General features: G+C 34.4%; 1 long non-coding RNA gene and 1 pseudogene across 7 annotated transcripts; both read right to left on the bottom strand.

Moving 5' to 3' along the window:
- On the bottom strand, positions 1 to 5,490 carry LOC107840994. Of its 7 annotated transcripts, none has more exons than XR_001665359.2 (5): positions 2,084 to 5,485; positions 1,948 to 1,990; positions 1,713 to 1,818; positions 1,481 to 1,636; positions 1 to 16 (listed from the first exon to the last, which is right to left on the bottom strand). It is a non-coding gene; the product is annotated as an uncharacterized LOC107840994 (long non-coding RNA). The 7 variants fall into 7 exon arrangements; XR_007044633.1 differs by lacking the exon at positions 1 to 16 and having other exon boundaries at positions 843 to 1,636; positions 2,084 to 2,344; positions 3,307 to 5,485; XR_007044634.1 differs by lacking the exon at positions 1 to 16 and having other exon boundaries at positions 843 to 1,636; positions 2,084 to 3,403; positions 3,494 to 5,485.
- A 9,885-nt stretch (positions 5,491 to 15,375) lies between these two features.
- On the bottom strand, positions 15,376 to 18,062 carry LOC124887202 (annotated as a pseudogene).
- Between the last annotated feature and the right edge of the window lie 1,599 nt (positions 18,063 to 19,661).

Here is a 19,661-nt window from a genome sequence, read left to right as displayed (position 1 = left end):
CATATATAATATTCATCTGCATTGAATCGCAAACAAATCCATATGTTAGTAATTCATTATTAAATTACTTTTAATTTTTTTTTTTCAAAACTTATAAATTTAACTAACATAACATTGACGTAGCAAATATAAACTAATTGATAGAGTTAAATTAAAATTTTCAGATGTATATAATATTATAAGTAATTATCATCTAATAAATTTTATCTTTATCAAGTTACTCCAATCTATATATTATTTAAAAATAGGTTACCAAGGCATATTATAATTCTTTTATCACAATCTTATTTATCCAGTAATCAATTGTATCCTACGTATTACACAACTGCAATCCTCCTTTTCCTTTATTGTTAACTGCCCTTATTTTTCTTCCCCTTCATCTATAAATTCAATACAACTTCTAATGTAATCATTGATTCCTGTGCATAACACTTCAACTCTTAATATCCTTACGTGAGTTACGCTATTCTACAGAAAGTTTCAAATACTTCTATAACCATAGATACCTTTGAAACCAACTTCAATTGTTTTAATCCTTACCATAATCTACGTATACCTACATACTCTATCAAAAATGTCAGACTTCATCAACGACATAATAGTCACAAAAATGCATTTGAAGTTAAAAGTCTTGGTTGTTCTTTACCATCTCACAACAAAGTAACTCTGTGTTGGATAAATTATCAAATGGCACTTTGCAAGTCGAGACAATTTCTAAGTTGTTAGAAATTAAGGAGTGAGTACACTATTTTTGTAAATTGTAACACTGTTTTTACGATTTTTCTTCTTCCTGCTGTCACATTTTCATCATCACAATATCTTCTTTTTTTAAATTATTATTCTTCCATCCAATGTTTAACTTTTCACTTTTTTATCATTCTTCACTCTCTAATTTTTTACAATTTATCTTTCTATTTTAGTTGCCCAAATTTATTCCCAAATGCAACAACAAAATCTGTTACACATCAATAGTCCTATCAGACCATATTTTTTTTCAAATATATCTGTCTAATACTATAGTCCTACACTAACATATTTTTTCAATCTTTAAAAAGGAATGTTCTCATTGTTGAATTGTTGCTACAACTAAATTGTTAAACCTAGATAATGGGTGGTGTTATTCTAGATGCAATAAGTTTAGGAAAAAAAAAACTAGAAAACAATTATGTTTGCACAAACATAAAATGAAATCATGAAGATTTCACTGTGATTTACAAATAAATATATATATATTTACATTCTATATATATCTATGATTTCAAACACAAGTTTCAATCATTTATTACATAATATAGATGTCACACAGTCAATATAATACAAAAGAATAATGCAGGCAACAGGCTTTTACTATCAAATTATAGCTAAGTATGTCTATATGAATAGAAAAAAATTATACAGGAAGCAAGCTTTAATATAAGATTTTAGATAAAAGAAAATATGAACACTTGTGAAATAAACAATTTCATTAATATGAACTAACCGGTGCACCAGAAGTTCCGCATTAACCAATTATAAGTTCTGAACTTGCTGCTCAATTGTAACATACATGAAGCACTGTTATTTCAACTATATTATGAAAATTATAAGCTTCAGCACATGGGGCGATTTATGTTGGAGATATATCAGAAACCATGGTCTGCAATAAAACAGATATTGATAAACCTATTTCTTAAAATAGGATAATTCACATTCGTCCAAACTCATTTTATTACCTTCAAATGAGGAATTGTGACAGTAGGAGGTTCAGTCTTTGCTTCACCACAATCTTCTTATCGCAATACCACTTACTAATATGAGTAGCATCCTTCAACCAGTTTTCTGGCAAAGAAATATCACCCAGTCATATCCGTAGAACAACAAAAGAAAATAATGGGATAAGATAAAAAAACAAATAAACCAAATCCCAAAATGGGAGAATAGTGCAACTGTTATGGAAGATCTCCTTACATTCTCAATAGTGCAAATATGATCTTCATAACCACATATAAGGCTGCATCATACAAGTGATCACCAACATTTGGCAGATTAGCAAAATTTGGCATCAGAATGAATTCTTCAACATCACCCAATCGATCAATCTTACCATAGGCATAAATGATTTCACTGTCAACCTTGGGCTATTCTCCTTGGTCTTTTGCCTCACCATCAGCAAATACTTCACTGAGTCATGATAAACATCTGCATCCTCTGCAGCATGAATGACATTCAAGAATTGGGTGGCATCATCTTCCCGTATAAATGATTCACTAGCATCGCTCACTAATTGAGAGACACATGCATCTGAGTTGCATGCTCATCAATTGTTGAAATTCAGTTATATAGATCCTCCCTGTCTTTGCATATTCTTACATAATTCAGATAAATGGAGGAATTAGTTGAAATTTGAAAGAGTTTCCTAATGAAGAGTGTAAAATTGTATTTTATTTTGCTTAATTAGTCAATAGGCTCAACAAGTGGTAGTAATACACAGTGTACCATTTCTTGGAAGAATCTTAAGAAGAGCATCTAACACGCGCTAAGATAAAGGCATAGAGCTTAAGCACAAGCTTAGTAAGAAATTTCAAAGAGTGCAGTTAATATTCCTATTAATTACCTTTCTTTTTAATCTAAAAATTCCATCATCGTTCAATATATCAATTTTTCAATTAGATATACTTAAAATAATAGCATTTGTAGAAAAGACTTCCAAACAAAAGAAAAAGAAGGAAAACCTCTTGCAAACATATGTATGCCCTTTCTGGTGAGAACATGTCAGTTCTGTCTCTAAGCAGGGGGATTTCTTATTATTATCGTTGTAATTATGCTAGCAAAAGTTTTGTATGCTCTAGGAAGTTTTGTACCCAAAATATTCAATATCTTCTAAACCACATTTTAAGCAGTTATTATATGATATCTGTATTTACTAGGTGTATAAATTTGTTAACCAAAATGATGATTTTTCTGGTAAATAGTTTAGCATCGTATGTGGGGATTGGAAGTTGTGTCGTTATGTCAATCTGTTGTTCTAGATCTCTTCTAGATCACTAAAATATGTCCACTACTAGAGAATTACTACTATGTCTAGAACTAAATACGGTGCCAAATCAGCTGGTATTCAGTGCGATGTCTTCTCCATCCATGTGTATTCCATAACCAGTAGAATCTATTTACATACTAAGGGTGGATCACCCTTAAGGATGAGAACGAGGCCTAAAAGCAAGACAAGGATAAGGACGAGAGGCAGAATGTAAATGGGAGTCCAACCCGATCTCTGCCCATAAAATAGATCGAGTCAGACTCCCAGATAAGAGAGACGAGTCTCAATACCTCAGAAGACACGGGAATCAACAAATTGAGAGAACTGTTGTAAATATTATAGACCTTCAGAAAAATAAGCCATGAGAATCTGATTGAGATCTTCCGCCTAAGGATCGGAGGCACTAATTTAGAAGAAATTTAAGGTGGATGCAAATTAGCTTTCGTACGGTAAATATAGAAAACCTCTCAAAAACACCTGAGGCAATCGGAGATAACTTCAACGGACAGCTGACCAAAAACCTTTCCTCGATCTGCAGGCAAATGCAGGCAAATGCTAACAACTGAAAAGAATCAGTTACAGTAGAAGGTACAGCCTTTGCTTGACCAAAAACTTCTTAACATAACCCCACTTACTAATATGAGCCCAAATTAAACCACAAATATTAGACCTCTTCACAAAATCCTTTCACCAGTTTTCCGGCGAAGAAACATTTCCCAGACATATCTGTAGAAAAAAAAAATTAAATTTGGATAAGAAAACAAAACACATAAACCAAAGCCCAAATGGGAGAATAGTGCAATATTCATGATACCTGATCTGGTCAAACTGCAACATCAAAATATATCAAATAGTGCAAAACTTTGATAATTTGTTCACAGCTAAATGTATGTCAAGTCCAGGGGAATATAGTAGTTTTGGAGGCGTGCAAATAGTGCAAAACTTCTTCTTTCTATTGTTTTTGCTATCAACAATTGGGTAGAAAATCAATTTCCTTTTTAGGCATCATTAAGCAAAACTTATCTACTTCTTCCTCTACATGTAAAATAATAAATTTTTCATAACTATTACTATATAATTACTTCAACCATGGGAGCTACAACTTTATACGGGGTTCGGGTGAACCCAGTAGCTTTAAAAATCAAGAAGAAACATATAAATTGATCGCGTGCGAACCTACAACACAAGAGATGAGCGGTACGAGCATGACCTGTAGAGCATTACCTAAATTTAGAACCCACAGACTTCAAATCTTAACTTCGTCGCTGCTTCAACAGACGAAATAAGAGAAAGAACCTACCCTAAACTTTAGCAAAATACTTGATCTTAACTGGACGACCTTTTTTTTTAAATCAAACTGTAGATTCCTCCCATAATCATACTGTCACTAAATATAGTTATTAGAGTATTAAACGTCTTCAATACATAGACAACTATCAAGAATGGCTTGAATACCTATATTTTTCTACGTTTCCTCAAAAAGTGCAGGTTTTCTCAACCAAGGCAAACTTCTGACAATAGCTGAACAAATGTTTTTAATTTAGTTTAACTTATTGAACATTTGTGACAAAAGTAGAATCAATCCACATTTAAAAATAAATCAACATGAAGATATTACCAAGCTAATCAAAACAATGGCAATCACAACAATAACAAGAAAACAACCCCAAATAACAGCACATTACACCATGTTAGATATAAATTACATAATATTTGCCATAGATTCATCTATACAACAATAGAAAAGCACAACACAAACCCGAAGAATCCTTATACACACAAATTTTTGGTAACTTAACCATGTCATTCCAACTTATATTGATCATTTTCAGCTGCATCTAGCTCAGATCTCATCTGCATGTTCAAATCAAAAAATGATAGAAAAAATAAGGAAGAAGAGGGCTTATCCGATATTGCTAATACCACAATATAAGGAACATAATACATAGATCGAAATCTGTCTATCATTAGTCTGCTATCCAATAATAAACAATTTCAAATTAGTCAAACAACCTACAAATGATAAAAGCATACATAATGTCAACTAATAAATAACCATCTGGAGTTAGTGAATACAACTTTTACTGAAAATGGTCATTGTAAATAGAGCAAAATTAACAAAATACAGAGACCCATTTTGATTTCATAATGAAAACTGCATATTTAAGCTTAGTTTTTCACTTCAAAATAAAAAATATTACCAATTTAAGATTGAAGACAATATAATGGGGTTTTGGTACAATTAACAGATGTGATTAAGGATGTTACAAATATAATCCATAAATTTGAAGTTAAAGCAACAAATAAGAAAAATCGGAAGAGGAGACATGAGTCTATGTATTTAAATAAGGAGAAAAATTGACTTTGAAAATGGTACAGAAATTAAATTGAACAAGGAGAATCTGCCATTTTTTTCAACATTGAACAAACACGGAGGTGAATAGGGAGGTGACCTTTCAGACAAGATACCAATTGTTTCCTATTCTAGATACACACATCCATTTATTTTATTTTCTTTTAACATGGGCTTTTATTTAATGGGCTGGGTCTTCAATTTTTCACCTTGGGCTGATATTTATGGGGCTGAATCTTTTTATTTAGTTTGGACCATCATTTTATTTAATAAACTCAATCATTTAAGAAAAATACAAAATATATTTGTATTTAATTTTAGTATAAATAACATAAATATCAATTCTTTTGAAAATAATTACACTCTCTTCCACTTTTTTAATTACTTTACTCTATCTCCCTATTAATATACATAACATAGCCGACATATACATAGTATTCTATGTAAATGTTGAAATTTTTGTAATACGTTTAGAAAGTTGGAATTTTTTATAACATTGGAAACATAAGTTGTGTATTTATGTAATTTTTAGTTAATTTTATTACTTAATATTATGGCAGCATATTGCTTGAAACTACATGAACCTATAAGTATGCATCAGTTGAATTATTTCAGTATTATTAATATTTTTTTAAGTTTAATTATTTTAGATTTTTAATAAGCTAAATCAATAATCATATTATAAGTTATTTTATCTATTTTTAATTCTTAACATTTTGGTTATCATTTAATCAATAATATAGTATTTCATAAATAATACAATTTTCTCTTATCTATAATAAATTGAATCTTAGTTTTAACCAAAATGATAGATGATGAATTTTAATTTCAAAAATCTAAAAACTTGAAAAGATTGATAATGAATTTAATATTTTTGTAAAAATTATAAGACATTAAAATAAATATCTACAAATAAGTAAATGAATATGTATATATGTGTTAGAATAAATAAACAATAACATTTTTATGATTACAATTTCTTGATAGATTCATTTATTGCACTCTCCTACATACAACTTTTTTTTTTTCTAATTTATTGCTATTTTGTTCAATATAAATAATCAAAAATAAAAACTTTATTTATTTAATTCTTATGAATATATTATTAATTTAAATTAAAATTAAGGAAAAATTTAGACTTAAGTAAGTTATAAACTAATTAAAATGAATCATTTATGTTATACACCTTGCACTTTTATTTTCCAATATTAAATATTTTGACTCATCAATGTCTATAACATTATAATAATTATTCGTTTAAACAACTCTTGGTAATATTGCTTTTAATTTCATGATTCTATATTTTATCAGTATCTAATTAAATAGTTTAATACAAATATAGATTCTACTTGATCTAATATAATTTTATATTTTAGTGGATGTAAACATTTTTACTATTCAATATACTTAAACAAGACACAACGTTCAAAAAATTTTATAATTACTACGTAGATTATCCGCGCATCGCGCGGGTAAATATACTAGTTAGGAACTAAAAGGAAAAGCATGTCCCTTTTCATTCTTCAGAAACATATGTTGCATGTGATTGATGATCAAGCTTGGCAAATCCATGGTACACAACTGATATTTTGGTTGAGAAAGTAGAAGGATTTTCTGGTGTAGGATTAACACATTTGTGCACACCCATTTGGAGAGAATCAAAGAAAGTTTGGTCAACAAATTCATTAGCTTTATTAGACAATAAGAGAATGAAGTGTGTGGAATTGAACAGGTGTGCTCAACTGTTTCAACTTAGACAGCCTATGCTTATGTCAGTGTAGAACATGATAAGAAGAACTTTGTGGTCACAATGTCTTGCATGTACCTATTCCTCTGCACAATTTAATACAAAATTATGTTAGAAAAGTAAAAAATCTGGAATTGGGACACACAACTAAATGTGCAAGACTGAATAGAATAACATTTTAGCTAATAAGATTAACAAGAAAAATGATTATTCTAGTCAATCATTAAGGGGAGTTCATGCAATTTTAATTATCCCCAAGTCTAACCTATTTCTTTCAAAATGCACTCTACTTAGTGCCTATGGCGCTTCTCTAGTCAATTAAGTAACCCATAGCCCTCAACATTTGAACTTAACACATAGTTAACATTTTTATAGCCTTCAAGAGTGAAATTACTTTCATTTGAATACCACAGTCTCAAGCCATTGATTCCCATAAGATATCTCAAGATTTTTGTGACAACACCAATTCTTATGAATTACCAACAAAATTATTATCAGCTTGTGTTGGTGTTATTGATGCATCAATTTCTTGATTTGTTGTTCCCCATGTCAATATGCCCTCAGTCTGCACAACAGTTGAACCAGGTGGTACAACATGTTCCTGTTCATGCTCATCAGTTTCACAGTTATCCTCTTTTTTATTTTTTAAAAAAAATCTCCCTTGCTTCCCCCTTACACGAGAACTACAAATCTGGCCATCTTTCACATGATTCATTCCCCCTTTAAATGTGGTGAGTGAAAGAAATTTTATTTTCTTCTAGTCTTATGCCTTGAGCAAGCTTTATCCATGTACAAATTTTGCTTGCCTCCTTTCACTCTCACCTACAAAATAAATTAGGGGTTAACTTTAGGCACCCAGACAAGCTTGGGTCCTTTCTTATAAGAAAAATGATGTATGAGTTTCCTTCTAGCCCATTGAGGCAACAGATTATGTGACCTGTTTCTCTGACCAGATTTGACCTTCTTGTTAGCGTGTGCTAACATGGAATCAGATTTTTTTGCTAGGCTTATGCTTCTTGAATTGCTTTTTGCTGCAACTAGGCATTCAGTGGTTGGATGCCCCTGGTTACCACAAATATAACACAGATATTTAATAGCATTAGAACTTTTATAAAATCTCAAACCAGCCTTTTCATTGTGAGTTCTTTGACCTAACTTTTGAACAATTCTTGAAGAATTGTCCATCTATTAGCTCTTTTAAGATCAAGTTTCAATTTAGAAACTTCTTGACTCAATTGACTGACCTTTTCTTTTTCACGAAAGTATTCATGTTTAATCTTAGTCAATTCTGACTCAATTTTTTCTTATTCCTCGCTTTTGACTTTTTTTTTCTTTTTCAGAAAGAGTCAGTTCCAAGATTTCAGATTTGAGGGTCAGGTTTGATGAATCAAGTCTGCTAACCTTTTCCTTAAGAGTGCAGTTTTCCTATTCAATAGTGTTCTTACAAGTTTCTAGATCAATAAAATCAAACTTGAGACTTGCAAGATTGTTGAATAACTCATCCCTATCAAAAGTTAATTCTTGGAAATCATCAATTAGAGCACTCATTAAGGAAATAAGTTTTGTTTTAGAAAACAAATGCAACTTTTTTTTAAGTTCAAGTAGTATACTTACCTCAGAAGTATCATCTTCTTCCTCCAAGTCTGAATCTCCAAGAGCCATGAGTGTTGTTTCGTCAACTTCATCATCATCTGAGTCAGATCCCCATGCTGCTACCATTGCATATTCTTCCCTCTTTTTGTTTTTTTCTTTCAATTCCTTTTCAGCCCTTTCCTTTCTCCATTCTATTTCCCAGACAGGAAAATCCCTGATCTGATAATCAGTTTTACCACACTTGTAGCATCCATTTAGATTGTCATTGGACCATTTCTTGCTAATTGTTTCCTTTTTCTTTTTGAAGAATTTGCTGAAGTTCTTAGCTATAAAGGCAACTTATTTTTCATCAAGTTCAATTTCTTCATCACTGCCAGATGCCTTCAGAGCTAAGGTATCCTCAAGGGCTGCTAGCTCTTTAGTTCCATCAATTTCTATTTCATAAGTTATCAGATTTCCTACTAGTTCATCTAGTGTCATGCCTGTGAGATCATTAGTTACCTCCCTAATATCAGTCACTTTAACATTCTATTTTGATTTTGGTAGCACCCTCAACGCCTTTTCAATTTGTTCTTCAATAGTGATGACTTTTGCCAAAGAAGTCAACTCATTTGTCAAGGTAGTAAGCCTTGTCATCATTTCATGCAAGGTTTCATTCTCCTTCATCTTAAAAGCTTCGTATCAGTAAAGAGAAGAGCAATCCTGAATTTTTTTACCTGAGAGGTACCCTCATGTGCATTTACCAGTGTATCCCAGATTTGCTTAGTAGTACCAGGTTGACAATTTGTTGTATTCAGCCGGTCCTAGTCCACAGACTAAGATGTTCTTAGCCTAATGCCACTAAGTCATCAGGGGTAAACGCACTTCTTACCTTCTTGACATGTTCACCATCTTCTAACTTCATTAAAATAGTAGGACCATCAGTGATCCTGTCCCATAACTCGTAGTCTTCCCCTTAAATGAATGTTTTCATCCTAGCTTTCCACCAAATGAAGTGAGAACCATCAAAGAGTGGAGGTCTAATATTGGATTGACCTTCACTGTGACCAGTAGGTGGTGCGGAATTCATCATATTGATCTTTGTCTTAGGTGCTAGCCCTTTTTAAGACAACCTCGCTCTGATACCACTTGTTAAAAATCTGTGCCCTACTGATTGTAAAGAACACAATGATTTTTACGTGAAAAACACCCGGCTCAAAAAGGTGTAAAAGAACCATGACCTGTACCTCTATAGGATTTAACTCCAACTTCACTAAATAACTCTGAGCCTCAACAACAACTGATTACAAAACTCTTGTAACCAACAAATAGAAATTATAAACTCTAATCCCTATAACTCAACAACTAGGAATTGTAAACTCTAATTCGTTTGACTCAACAACTAGGAATTATAAACTCTAATTCCTAACTACACACACCTCCCAAGGTTTGCGTTCCCAAAGTCTCTGAGTTTTCCCCAACTCGAAGACTAGCTCCTAATTCAGTTTATAACACACTGAAACTAAAATTACATCAATAGTTCAAACACAATGAACAACTCTAAAAATCAACGCTAAAACTCTTAGCTGGATTCTATACTTAGGACCAGGTTCTTCAATGTGCTTCTTCAGTGATTGAGTAGCACATCGTGAAGTCAATCTGTCGATTGTGCATTTCTGCTTTGTAAGTGTGTGAGTTACTCTTCTATTTAAACACAACTCTCTAAAGAGTTATTCCTTATTTCAAACTCTTCCTTTAATCAAAACTCTCATTACATAGAGTTCTTTTTCAAGTGAGACACCTTCTTCAATTCCAACTCTTGTCTCCTTAGTGTTGTAGTCAAACTTCAACTCTTTAAATCAACTTATCTTTAAGTATTTTACTCAACCACAACTTCTTCAATTTCTCACGTGATCAGTAGCTTGAGTATATCAGAATTAGGCTTGCTCATTCGTTCCTAACTTTCAGCAATCTTTATCTACATCTATGAGTAAAACTTGAAAATGTCTTCCTATGCTTAGACCAGGTCAAGTAACATGGTCCATTCATGTGTCAGTCATAAAATACTTCATTGATCTAACAAAGAGTCCTTCAATTATATGTTTACTATCTTGCGTAGACGTCTTCAATCTGCAGAATCTTTCTCCTTCTACACATAGGACTCTTCAGGATATGCTCAAAAGTGAAACTCCTTCTTTCCATAGGACTCCTTTTTCAACTCAACTTGCTTTCCATTATCATCAAACGTTTGAATCAAATTCAACTTCTTCAAATTTGCACATATTTGTTTCCTTTAGTTTAGCAGAATTAACCACTCATCTGGTTCTTGATTTCTTCCACCCTTTTCTTTAATCATCAATAATTTTGCTACAAGTTTCAGCTACACGAGACAGTGTGTCTGTGAACCAGGTTGACTGACATGTTTCATATTACGTTGTTAGATTGTCAATCATCAAAACTATATTGTACCCAACAGTCTGCCCATATGCAAATACGGTTGCTGCAAAAGAAGTACTATGACATTAATTTAATGGTTTACATTCAAACGATAAACAAATGAATAAGGTACAATGGCTCTACTATTTATCCCATTTAGAGCGGAGAGAGCATCTCTAGCTTCTTGTTCGTAAACATTGCTAGTTGATCATGTTGAGTCAAAGACATAATCTGGCACGTAAAAAAACAAGTAAGCAGACAGAACTCAAAAATCATAACCTAGAACAAGTGATGAAGCTGTTATAACCAATCAGTCTCCGATGTCATGGCACTTGGTGTTTGAGGATCAAACGCAGCAAATTATAATGTTGTGGCATTTGTGTCACATGGATTTACTGCACCGTACTCAATTTTACATGTTTATTAAAGGGGATCCATCAGATCAGATATACATCGATCCCTGCACTCATGGGTGATGACCTGCTTGCTGGCTATGTCTCATCAAGGTATAATATATTCTTTCAGAAGCACTGGCGTTTACGTAATTACCAACACTTGGTATCTGAACATTGCTTTGCTTTTGAATATACGGTATTAAGCCACTGAAGCAGGAGAGGGAATATCTAGCGAAAAGGGTGAGAATGAAGCTAATTGTAGACGAACAAGGGGAGACGGCTACAGCTTGTGAGTAAACTCTGGTCAGATCCTCTTAACACGCAAAATGTAAGCGAAAGTGCTGAAGTAGTCGCGAAGCTTGTTGGATGCCGCGAATCAGGAGAACATGTTTCAGCTCAATTTTGTTTCCACAGACATGGCTAGGTTGGAATCTGAAATCAAACTTATTACATTTGTAGTTCCAAAGAGCACGCTAATATTTCATCGATGAAAATGAACTTGAACGTAGATTTTGTATCATATTTTCCTGTACAGCTTCTTGATAATAGTCCATGGGGTTAAATTCAGCATTTTTGCTTCTAGGGAACACACATCTTGCTGGAATTTTAGCAAAGACGTTTAGTTGTTTTTTTTTTTTTTCAAGAAAAACTAAAAGTAACATTCATGAATGACTGACCGGGGAGGGTAGAGTGTATGCGAACCTTACCCCTACCTCAGAGGTAGGAAAACTGTTTCCGATAGACGAGGAAAAACAAATCAATGCAATCCAAAAAAAGGAAGTAACAACTGTGAAATCATAACAAAGCATGCTGAATAGTAACTAAAATAATGGGTGCGCGGATATGTCTTATATAAATGCTTGTATTTGAAGTCATTAGCATAACTGAATTTAAGGTTCACAGTTTATGAGAGAGACACGTAAACTTGTATGGCGAAAAAGAGAACAGAACGGTCCCGATCTTATCCATAATCTCACCAATTTCTTCACTGAAATCTCACTGTCGTATTTGAAAAATTCAGAAAAACAGAAGACATGTAAACGTTGTTCATCAGGATCATCTGTTGCAAATGACTTGACATCTTCAGCAACATCTTTCGAATCTTCCAAAGTATTTAGATTTAAACAAAATCCCAACAACCGAGATAACATTTGTCTATAATCTGCTTCCCAATAGTCTCAAATTCAGATGGTAGTGCTTCATTTATAAACACAGCACTATTTAAGAGATAAACATCCAGTACCCCCTCGAACTATGACCAAAGTTGCAAATACGACTCTAGGGCCCACTTCAAAGGCGCCACGTTAGCTAAGAGGGTTGACAAAAATACGCTAAAATTTAGTTTGGGGGGGAGGGGGCTAATCATAATTCAGGGGTATTAGATGCTTTACTCTTAAAAAGGTTCCAACTCTCACATGGATCGATCCATGGAACCCGTCAACAATATAAATGTCTGAGAGCTGTGCCGCAAACGGAACATCAACAGTAAAAAGTAACACAAGAATCACCATATAAATGCACATTTCCATTCATTTAATAAATAACGTTACTAACTAAAATGAGTGTGCGATCGTGTTTACATTGTGAGCTCATGAACTAAAAAATTTAGTAATGCCCAACTGAGTAATATTACTAATAATTCTATCAACTCAAAAATATGTTACAATACAAAAGCTATCACATCTCCTTGGAAGATTGCTTGAAACCGGTAATTTAGTGGTAATTTGCGTTAGAGGAACTGAAATGAAATCCCAAGAGTTCAATCCTTCAGCCAAAAATATTCTTCTGAATTCTCCCCAGAGAAGAAACAAGAAGCGTCAGTAGAAATGCGACAAGTCACATTATTCAGAATGCAGATTTAGAGCGTGTCCAACCAAACTCACATCTTTCAACTCGACTTCATTTGAGAAAACACACACACACTGACAGACACAAGAACACACATATGACAATCATTTAAAAGTGTGACAAATATTCTGAATCCGCTGAATCTAAATTATGGACAGTCAATAAAGCATCTTGAGCAAATCATACGGGGATATGTGAGATGTAATCGACTTGAGTTCTTCCTCTTTGACTTAGAAAAGTTTTAACAGAGGATTCTGCATTCAGTTTCAGAAATTTAATGCAATCTGATTGATAATATTGCACTTGTCACCTAGTTAACGCAACCTGCCACATCTTTGCCCTCATCGCATGAGACACGATATTTTATGCATTCCTCCAAAACTATACAAAATTGAGAAAGGTAAGCTAAATGTTTCCTACATCTTGAAGTTTTTATTCAAATTTTGGGTTTCTAGAACATTATAATAAATCATTTTGCGAGCGACCACAATACTACAAATCAAAATAAGGGAATTAGCGGCCATTTTATTTTAGATTATTTATTTATGACATAAGTATCTACTACCCCTCGAACTATGACCAAAGTTGCTACGACACACTCCAACTTCACAGGGATCCTATCACCCCCCTCACGAACTCAATTTTAGCATATTTTTATCACCCTTATATGCTTACGTGACACCTTTATTACATAATATAGGGTCCACATCAAAGTTGACGTGTCAGCTAAAAAGATTGACAGAAGGTGCCACATCAACTAAAAAGGATGACAAAAATACGCTAAAATTTAGTTCAGGCGGATAATAGGGCCCCCGTGAAGTTGGAGTGTCTTGTAGCAAATTCGGTCATAGTGGGTACTAGATGCTTTACTCTTTATTTTTTATCATGTACTAATTTGTTTTTTGCTAATATCACTAGTTAATTTGGTCATTGTAAAAGAAAGAAAACAACTTTTTTATTACTAGAACTTGGTAACTGTTTATTTACTATTCAGCAGTATGTTTTATTTACACAAGCTAGACAAGCATTGAATATGAATAAATATTTTGTTCATGCATTAATTCATTTACGTAAACAAATATTATTTTCATATTTATTTTTGTAGTAGTGTCTATGAGTATAATTATGAACACATTAGATATGCGAGGTAAAATAAAATATTTTTAGTAAATAGAGTTACTAGAAGAAAACAAAAAAACAAAATAAAGTTACTTATAATGAAATAAATAAATTTAATTTTTTTTTGGATGGGAGATACTTTGAAGGAGCCGGGAACAAAGGCGAAAGATTTATTGAAGGTTGAAAATGGTGGCCAGCTAACAATATTTAAAAATTTATACTAAGTATTTAGCTTCTTGATATTTCAATTATTTCATAAAAAAGTTGATTCCAAGTAAACCTTATTTTACTAGAATTTATACAATCGATGCCTTAAAATTCGTGTGCAATGGCAACAAAGAGAGCGAACATCTACACTTAATTTTTTATTTTATTTTTATTGTAATTTAATGATAAGGTTGGACATTAGCTGCCCAACTTCGGCCCAAACATCCCATTTGCCACCTCTATTATGAGTAACAATTAGAACAAATGTGCTCACGTTTAGCAAGCTTAAACTAAAGTATCAAAATTGCTCAAAAATATATTTATGGGGCCATTTTGAACAACCCTCAACTGTAAAGGATATTCTTGTTAATTTCTCTTATATTTTAAGTAGGATTTTAATCAAATTTTGTCAAAGGTACTTTTGTGAAAGAATATGGGGCAAAGCTAAATAACTTTTGTGTACGACTTGACTTGTGGAAATGAGAAACAGGGTATGACCCTGATAATTACTATATACATACATGGGTTGTTTCCGAGCTCTTCTTGTTCTTGTTGAATTCTTGCAGCAGAATCCCCAAGTTTGGGAGGACACTTTCTTAACTCAATCAGTTGTAGTGTGTGGATTTCTGCAAACTCGACGGGTATCTTATCTAAATAATAGCAACATCTAAACACAAGGCGCTCAAGGACAGGAAAATTGTCATCTGTGGCTTTCCAAAACTTGAGATCATTATGTTCAATAAACAAAAGCTTCAATCTATTAAATCCCATAACCGTTGGACGCCATTCTTCGCCAACACAAGCACCATACATCAGCTTCAGCACCTCAAGGTTAGGCAATTCAGCTATGATGTCCAAGTACGACCAACTTAGATAAGTACTTTTTAACTTCAGCTTCTTGAGCGTTGCTGGAAAAGCTTTTGCACTTGCTGGTAAAAATCCTCCAAAACGAAATGTAAGACTCAATGTTCCAAGTTGCTGCAGATGGACAAGATTGTTGAGAAGCCCATCAGAGTCAATCCAATATGCACTGAGTCCTAATTCTTTGACATTCTGAATCCTCATAATAAACTCCTTCGTGCAACAACATGGAGACAAGTAAGAAATAGTTTGTATGTTTGAAAAACCCATGTGACTCCCTTTGTCAGCAGATACGCTTGGGGGATTTGGCAGATAAAATTCGGGCAGTTTGAGATGCCTTAATTGCATTAGTCCCAAAATTTCCTCAGGAAAAGTTATTTTCCATAGGCTAGGCCCTTTAACAATAAATGTCTGCAGATTCCATAACCTACAAATTTCTGGATGAATGTCTACTTTCTTACCGCATTGGAAAGATAGGTACCTCAACCAGAAGAGGCTTAGTATCTATATGGGGAAATGATCAATCATTATGCATCTCAAATCCAAGACTTTGAGTAATTTGAAATGAATAAGCTCTGATTTGTGAGAAAGATGTGATGTGCATGGGTAAGAAGAGAAAATAGAATGGGTTCGTTTCAAAAGATCGTTGTTGTCATGATCTCTCAACTGATGATGTAAAGGGGTCAGAAGAGCCCTATAAAGACCAGAGCGACAATAATCAATTTCATCACCCATCACGCGCTTAAAGGGCTGCATTTTTCGCATACTGAGATATGTCCATCCTGAATCAAATTCAAGCATAATGTCGTTCATGATAAAAATGTTCTCCCTTTGAATTTCTCTCAAGCACAGGTCATATATTAAATAATGAACCTTACATGATCTAATTTTTGTTCCATCTAGACTTTTCTTGCAGACGAGGACTAGACATCTATCGACAAGCTCTTGCAAACACTTCTCAGCCTCTCCTTCCAAATCATTTTCCAACTTCAGGAACCCCTTAACCATCCATGATCTCACTGTTAGAGTGGGTAAAAGTCCCACATTGGTTGGGGAATGGACTAGTGGTTTGCTTATATGGACTTGGGTAATCCTCACCTCTTAAGCTAGCTTTTGAGGTTGAGTTAGGCCCAAGGTCCATTTCTTGACATGGTATCAGAGCCAGGTTCATTCTCATTTTGGGCTCCCGGTCCACGTGCCAGTGCCAGTTGGGCCTGGGCATGAGGGGAGTGTTAGAGTCCCATTTTGGGCTCCCAGTCCACGCGCCAGTGCCAGTTGGGCCTGGGCATGAGGGGGGTGTTAAGAGTGGGTAAAAGTTCCTCATTGGTTGGGGAAAGGACTAGTGGTTTGCTTATATGGACTTGGTAATCCTCACTTCTTTAGCTAGCTTTTGAGGTTGAGTTAGGCCCAAGGTCCATTTCTTGACACTCACCAATCTCTTCACTGGAATATCATTGTCTTCTGGAAAAATTCCAAAATGCAGAAGACATGTCTTTAGAACGTTCGTCAAGTGATCGTAACTCAACCCAAGCACACTTGAACATCGTTCATCAGGATCATTTGTGACGAATGACTTGACATCTTTAGCAACACTTTCCCAATATTCTATTGGCATTTTAGATTTGAGAAGTCCAGCAACCACGACAATAGTTAGCGGTAACCCGTGACATTCATCTGTGATTTGCTTCCCAATAGTCTCCAAATCAGATGGAAATTCTTCACTTGAAAATGCTACACTTCTGAAAAGGTTCCAACTCTCATCTTGATCCATGAACCTCATCGGCAAAGAATTCTTTGTACCAGCATAGCGAGCTACTTCATTGTTACGGGTCGTCAACAATATTCCACTACCCTTGTTTTCACGTGGAAAACATTGTCTCACAGCATCCCATGCTTCAGTTTTCCACATCTCATCCAATACAATTAAATATCTCTTACCCTTTAAACTCTTTTGTAGCATGTCTGCCAGCTCTGCCTCACTTTCCGTGGAACTTTGTCAACCTTTGTAGAATGCAGAAGGCTCAACAAGATTTCCTTTACATTGTGTTGTTGCGAAATAGTAGCCAAGGCACGAACATCAAAATGAGAACGAATGCACGCATCGTTGTAAACTTCGTTCGCTAAGGTTGTCTTACCTATGCCTCCCATCCCGGCAGTCGAGATGACTTTGGGTTCACCGGAGTAGCCTGTAGTCAGATGCTCTACCAACCATTCCCTTTGATCATCACGTCCAACCATATTGTTCTCAACATTATCTTTTGACGAGCTTGGAAACTATTGAACCGTTGATTCCTTTGATGCTTGTTTGCCTTTATCTTGAATCTTTTTTGACTCTTTCCAGATACGATCAATGTCCTCTGCTACTTGTTGCAGGCTATCAAAAAGCCACTCTTGTGCCTTTTCTCTCAGATTTTCATCATTTGCCAATACAACTTCAGTTACTCCTAGTTGAATTGTTTGTTCAACAACATTTGCAACTTCTTTTACCTCTATTTCAAAATCCGTCATTTCCCTAGAAACACTTTTTCTCAAAGTTCTTTACAACTACTTCCAGGGAACTAATCTTTTCATGAATAGAAGAAAAGTCTTATCTGTGATCATGAAAACTCATATCAATGCGGAAGCAAACCAAAAGAAACAGCGAAAACCCTAGCCATGAGAGAGAAGAATGCAAGAGAAATATGTTCTCATTTCTGTGTGTAAAATGAAATTGGCAAAAGTGTTCCCAGTTCTAAGGCATGTCTCATTTATACAAAAATGAAAATAAACCAACCGACTTAATTAAATGGATTGGGCTGACTATACAAAAAAACCCAATGTGAAATATATAACGGACTAAACTAAGGTGGAGGCCCATTGCTAACATCCCCCCTCAAGCTGGAGCCTAAACCCAGCTTGGACAAAAGACTGCGATGGTGAATGCCAGTTAAGGGATTAGTGAGCATCTCAGCCAATTGTTGTGTTGTGGGAATATACTGCAAAGAAACCAAGCCATCCTTCAACTTCTCACGCACAAAATGACAGTCGATCTCTATATGTTTGGTTCGCTCATGGAAGACCGGATTCTTGGCAATGTGCAAAGCAGCCTGGTTATCACAAAATACCTGTACAGGAGTCAAATTAGAAACACCAAAATCAGCAAATAACCGAACCAACCAAGCTACTTCTGCAACAATTTTTCGAAGAGCTCTATATTCAGCTTCAGCTGAAGAAAAAGCGATGGTTGGCTGCTTTTTGGATTTCCAAGATATAGGAGAGCCACCAAAAAAGAGAAAGAAACCCGTAACATAATGCCGGGATTGAATGCAACCATCCCAGTCAGAGTCACAATACCCCGCCAAAGAAAAATCATCACTATCATTGAAAAAAATACCCATTCCTGGAGAACCAGCCAAGTATTGCAAAACATGAAGACCAACCTCTAAATGAGGCACACGAGGGCAATGCGAAAATTGACTGAGATGTTGTACCGTAAATGAGATATCAGGACGAATGTGTTGTAAGAAATTCAGCTTGCCGACCAGTTTTCGGTAAATAGTAGGATCAGGGCAAGGTTCGCCTAAATCAGTAGTCAATTTGCAATAAAGTTCCAAAGGACAAGCCACACGAGTAACACATGAACAATTAAAGTAAGTCAAAAGATCAGTAGTAAACTTGTGCTGAGTAACCAGCAACCCCGAAGGTTGTTTAATGAGCTCCAAACCAAGAAAATAATGTGCCTCGCCCAAGTCCTTGATTTTGAAACAATCATCAAGGAACTGTTTAAGAGATTCGATCTTAGCAGAATCATTACCAACAAGTAATATATCATCAACATAAACAACAACAATAGTAATAAGGTCACCAGAAACCTTAGTAAAAAGGGAGTAGTCGTTAAGATTGGCAACAAAACTCATGGACTGTAAAGCTGCAGATAATTTGGCATACCACTGACGAAAGGCCTGCTTCAGGCCATAGAGTGATTTTTTCAGCTTGCAAACAAGAGTATGAGATAGATCAGGGGATAAAGCATCAAGACCTTGAGGAATTTTCATATACATCTCCTCCGAGAGATCCCCATGGAGAAAAGCGTTATTGACATCAAGTTGATAAACTTTCCAATGTCAT

This window comes from Capsicum annuum, chromosome 9 (assembly GCF_002878395.1).
Source record: "Capsicum annuum cultivar UCD-10X-F1 chromosome 9, UCD10Xv1.1, whole genome shotgun sequence".
In the NCBI taxonomy this organism is placed as follows: domain Eukaryota; kingdom Viridiplantae; phylum Streptophyta; class Magnoliopsida; order Solanales; family Solanaceae; genus Capsicum; species Capsicum annuum.
Note: the sequence above shows the minus strand (reverse complement) of the source record. Positions and strands in the feature narration are given on the sequence as shown.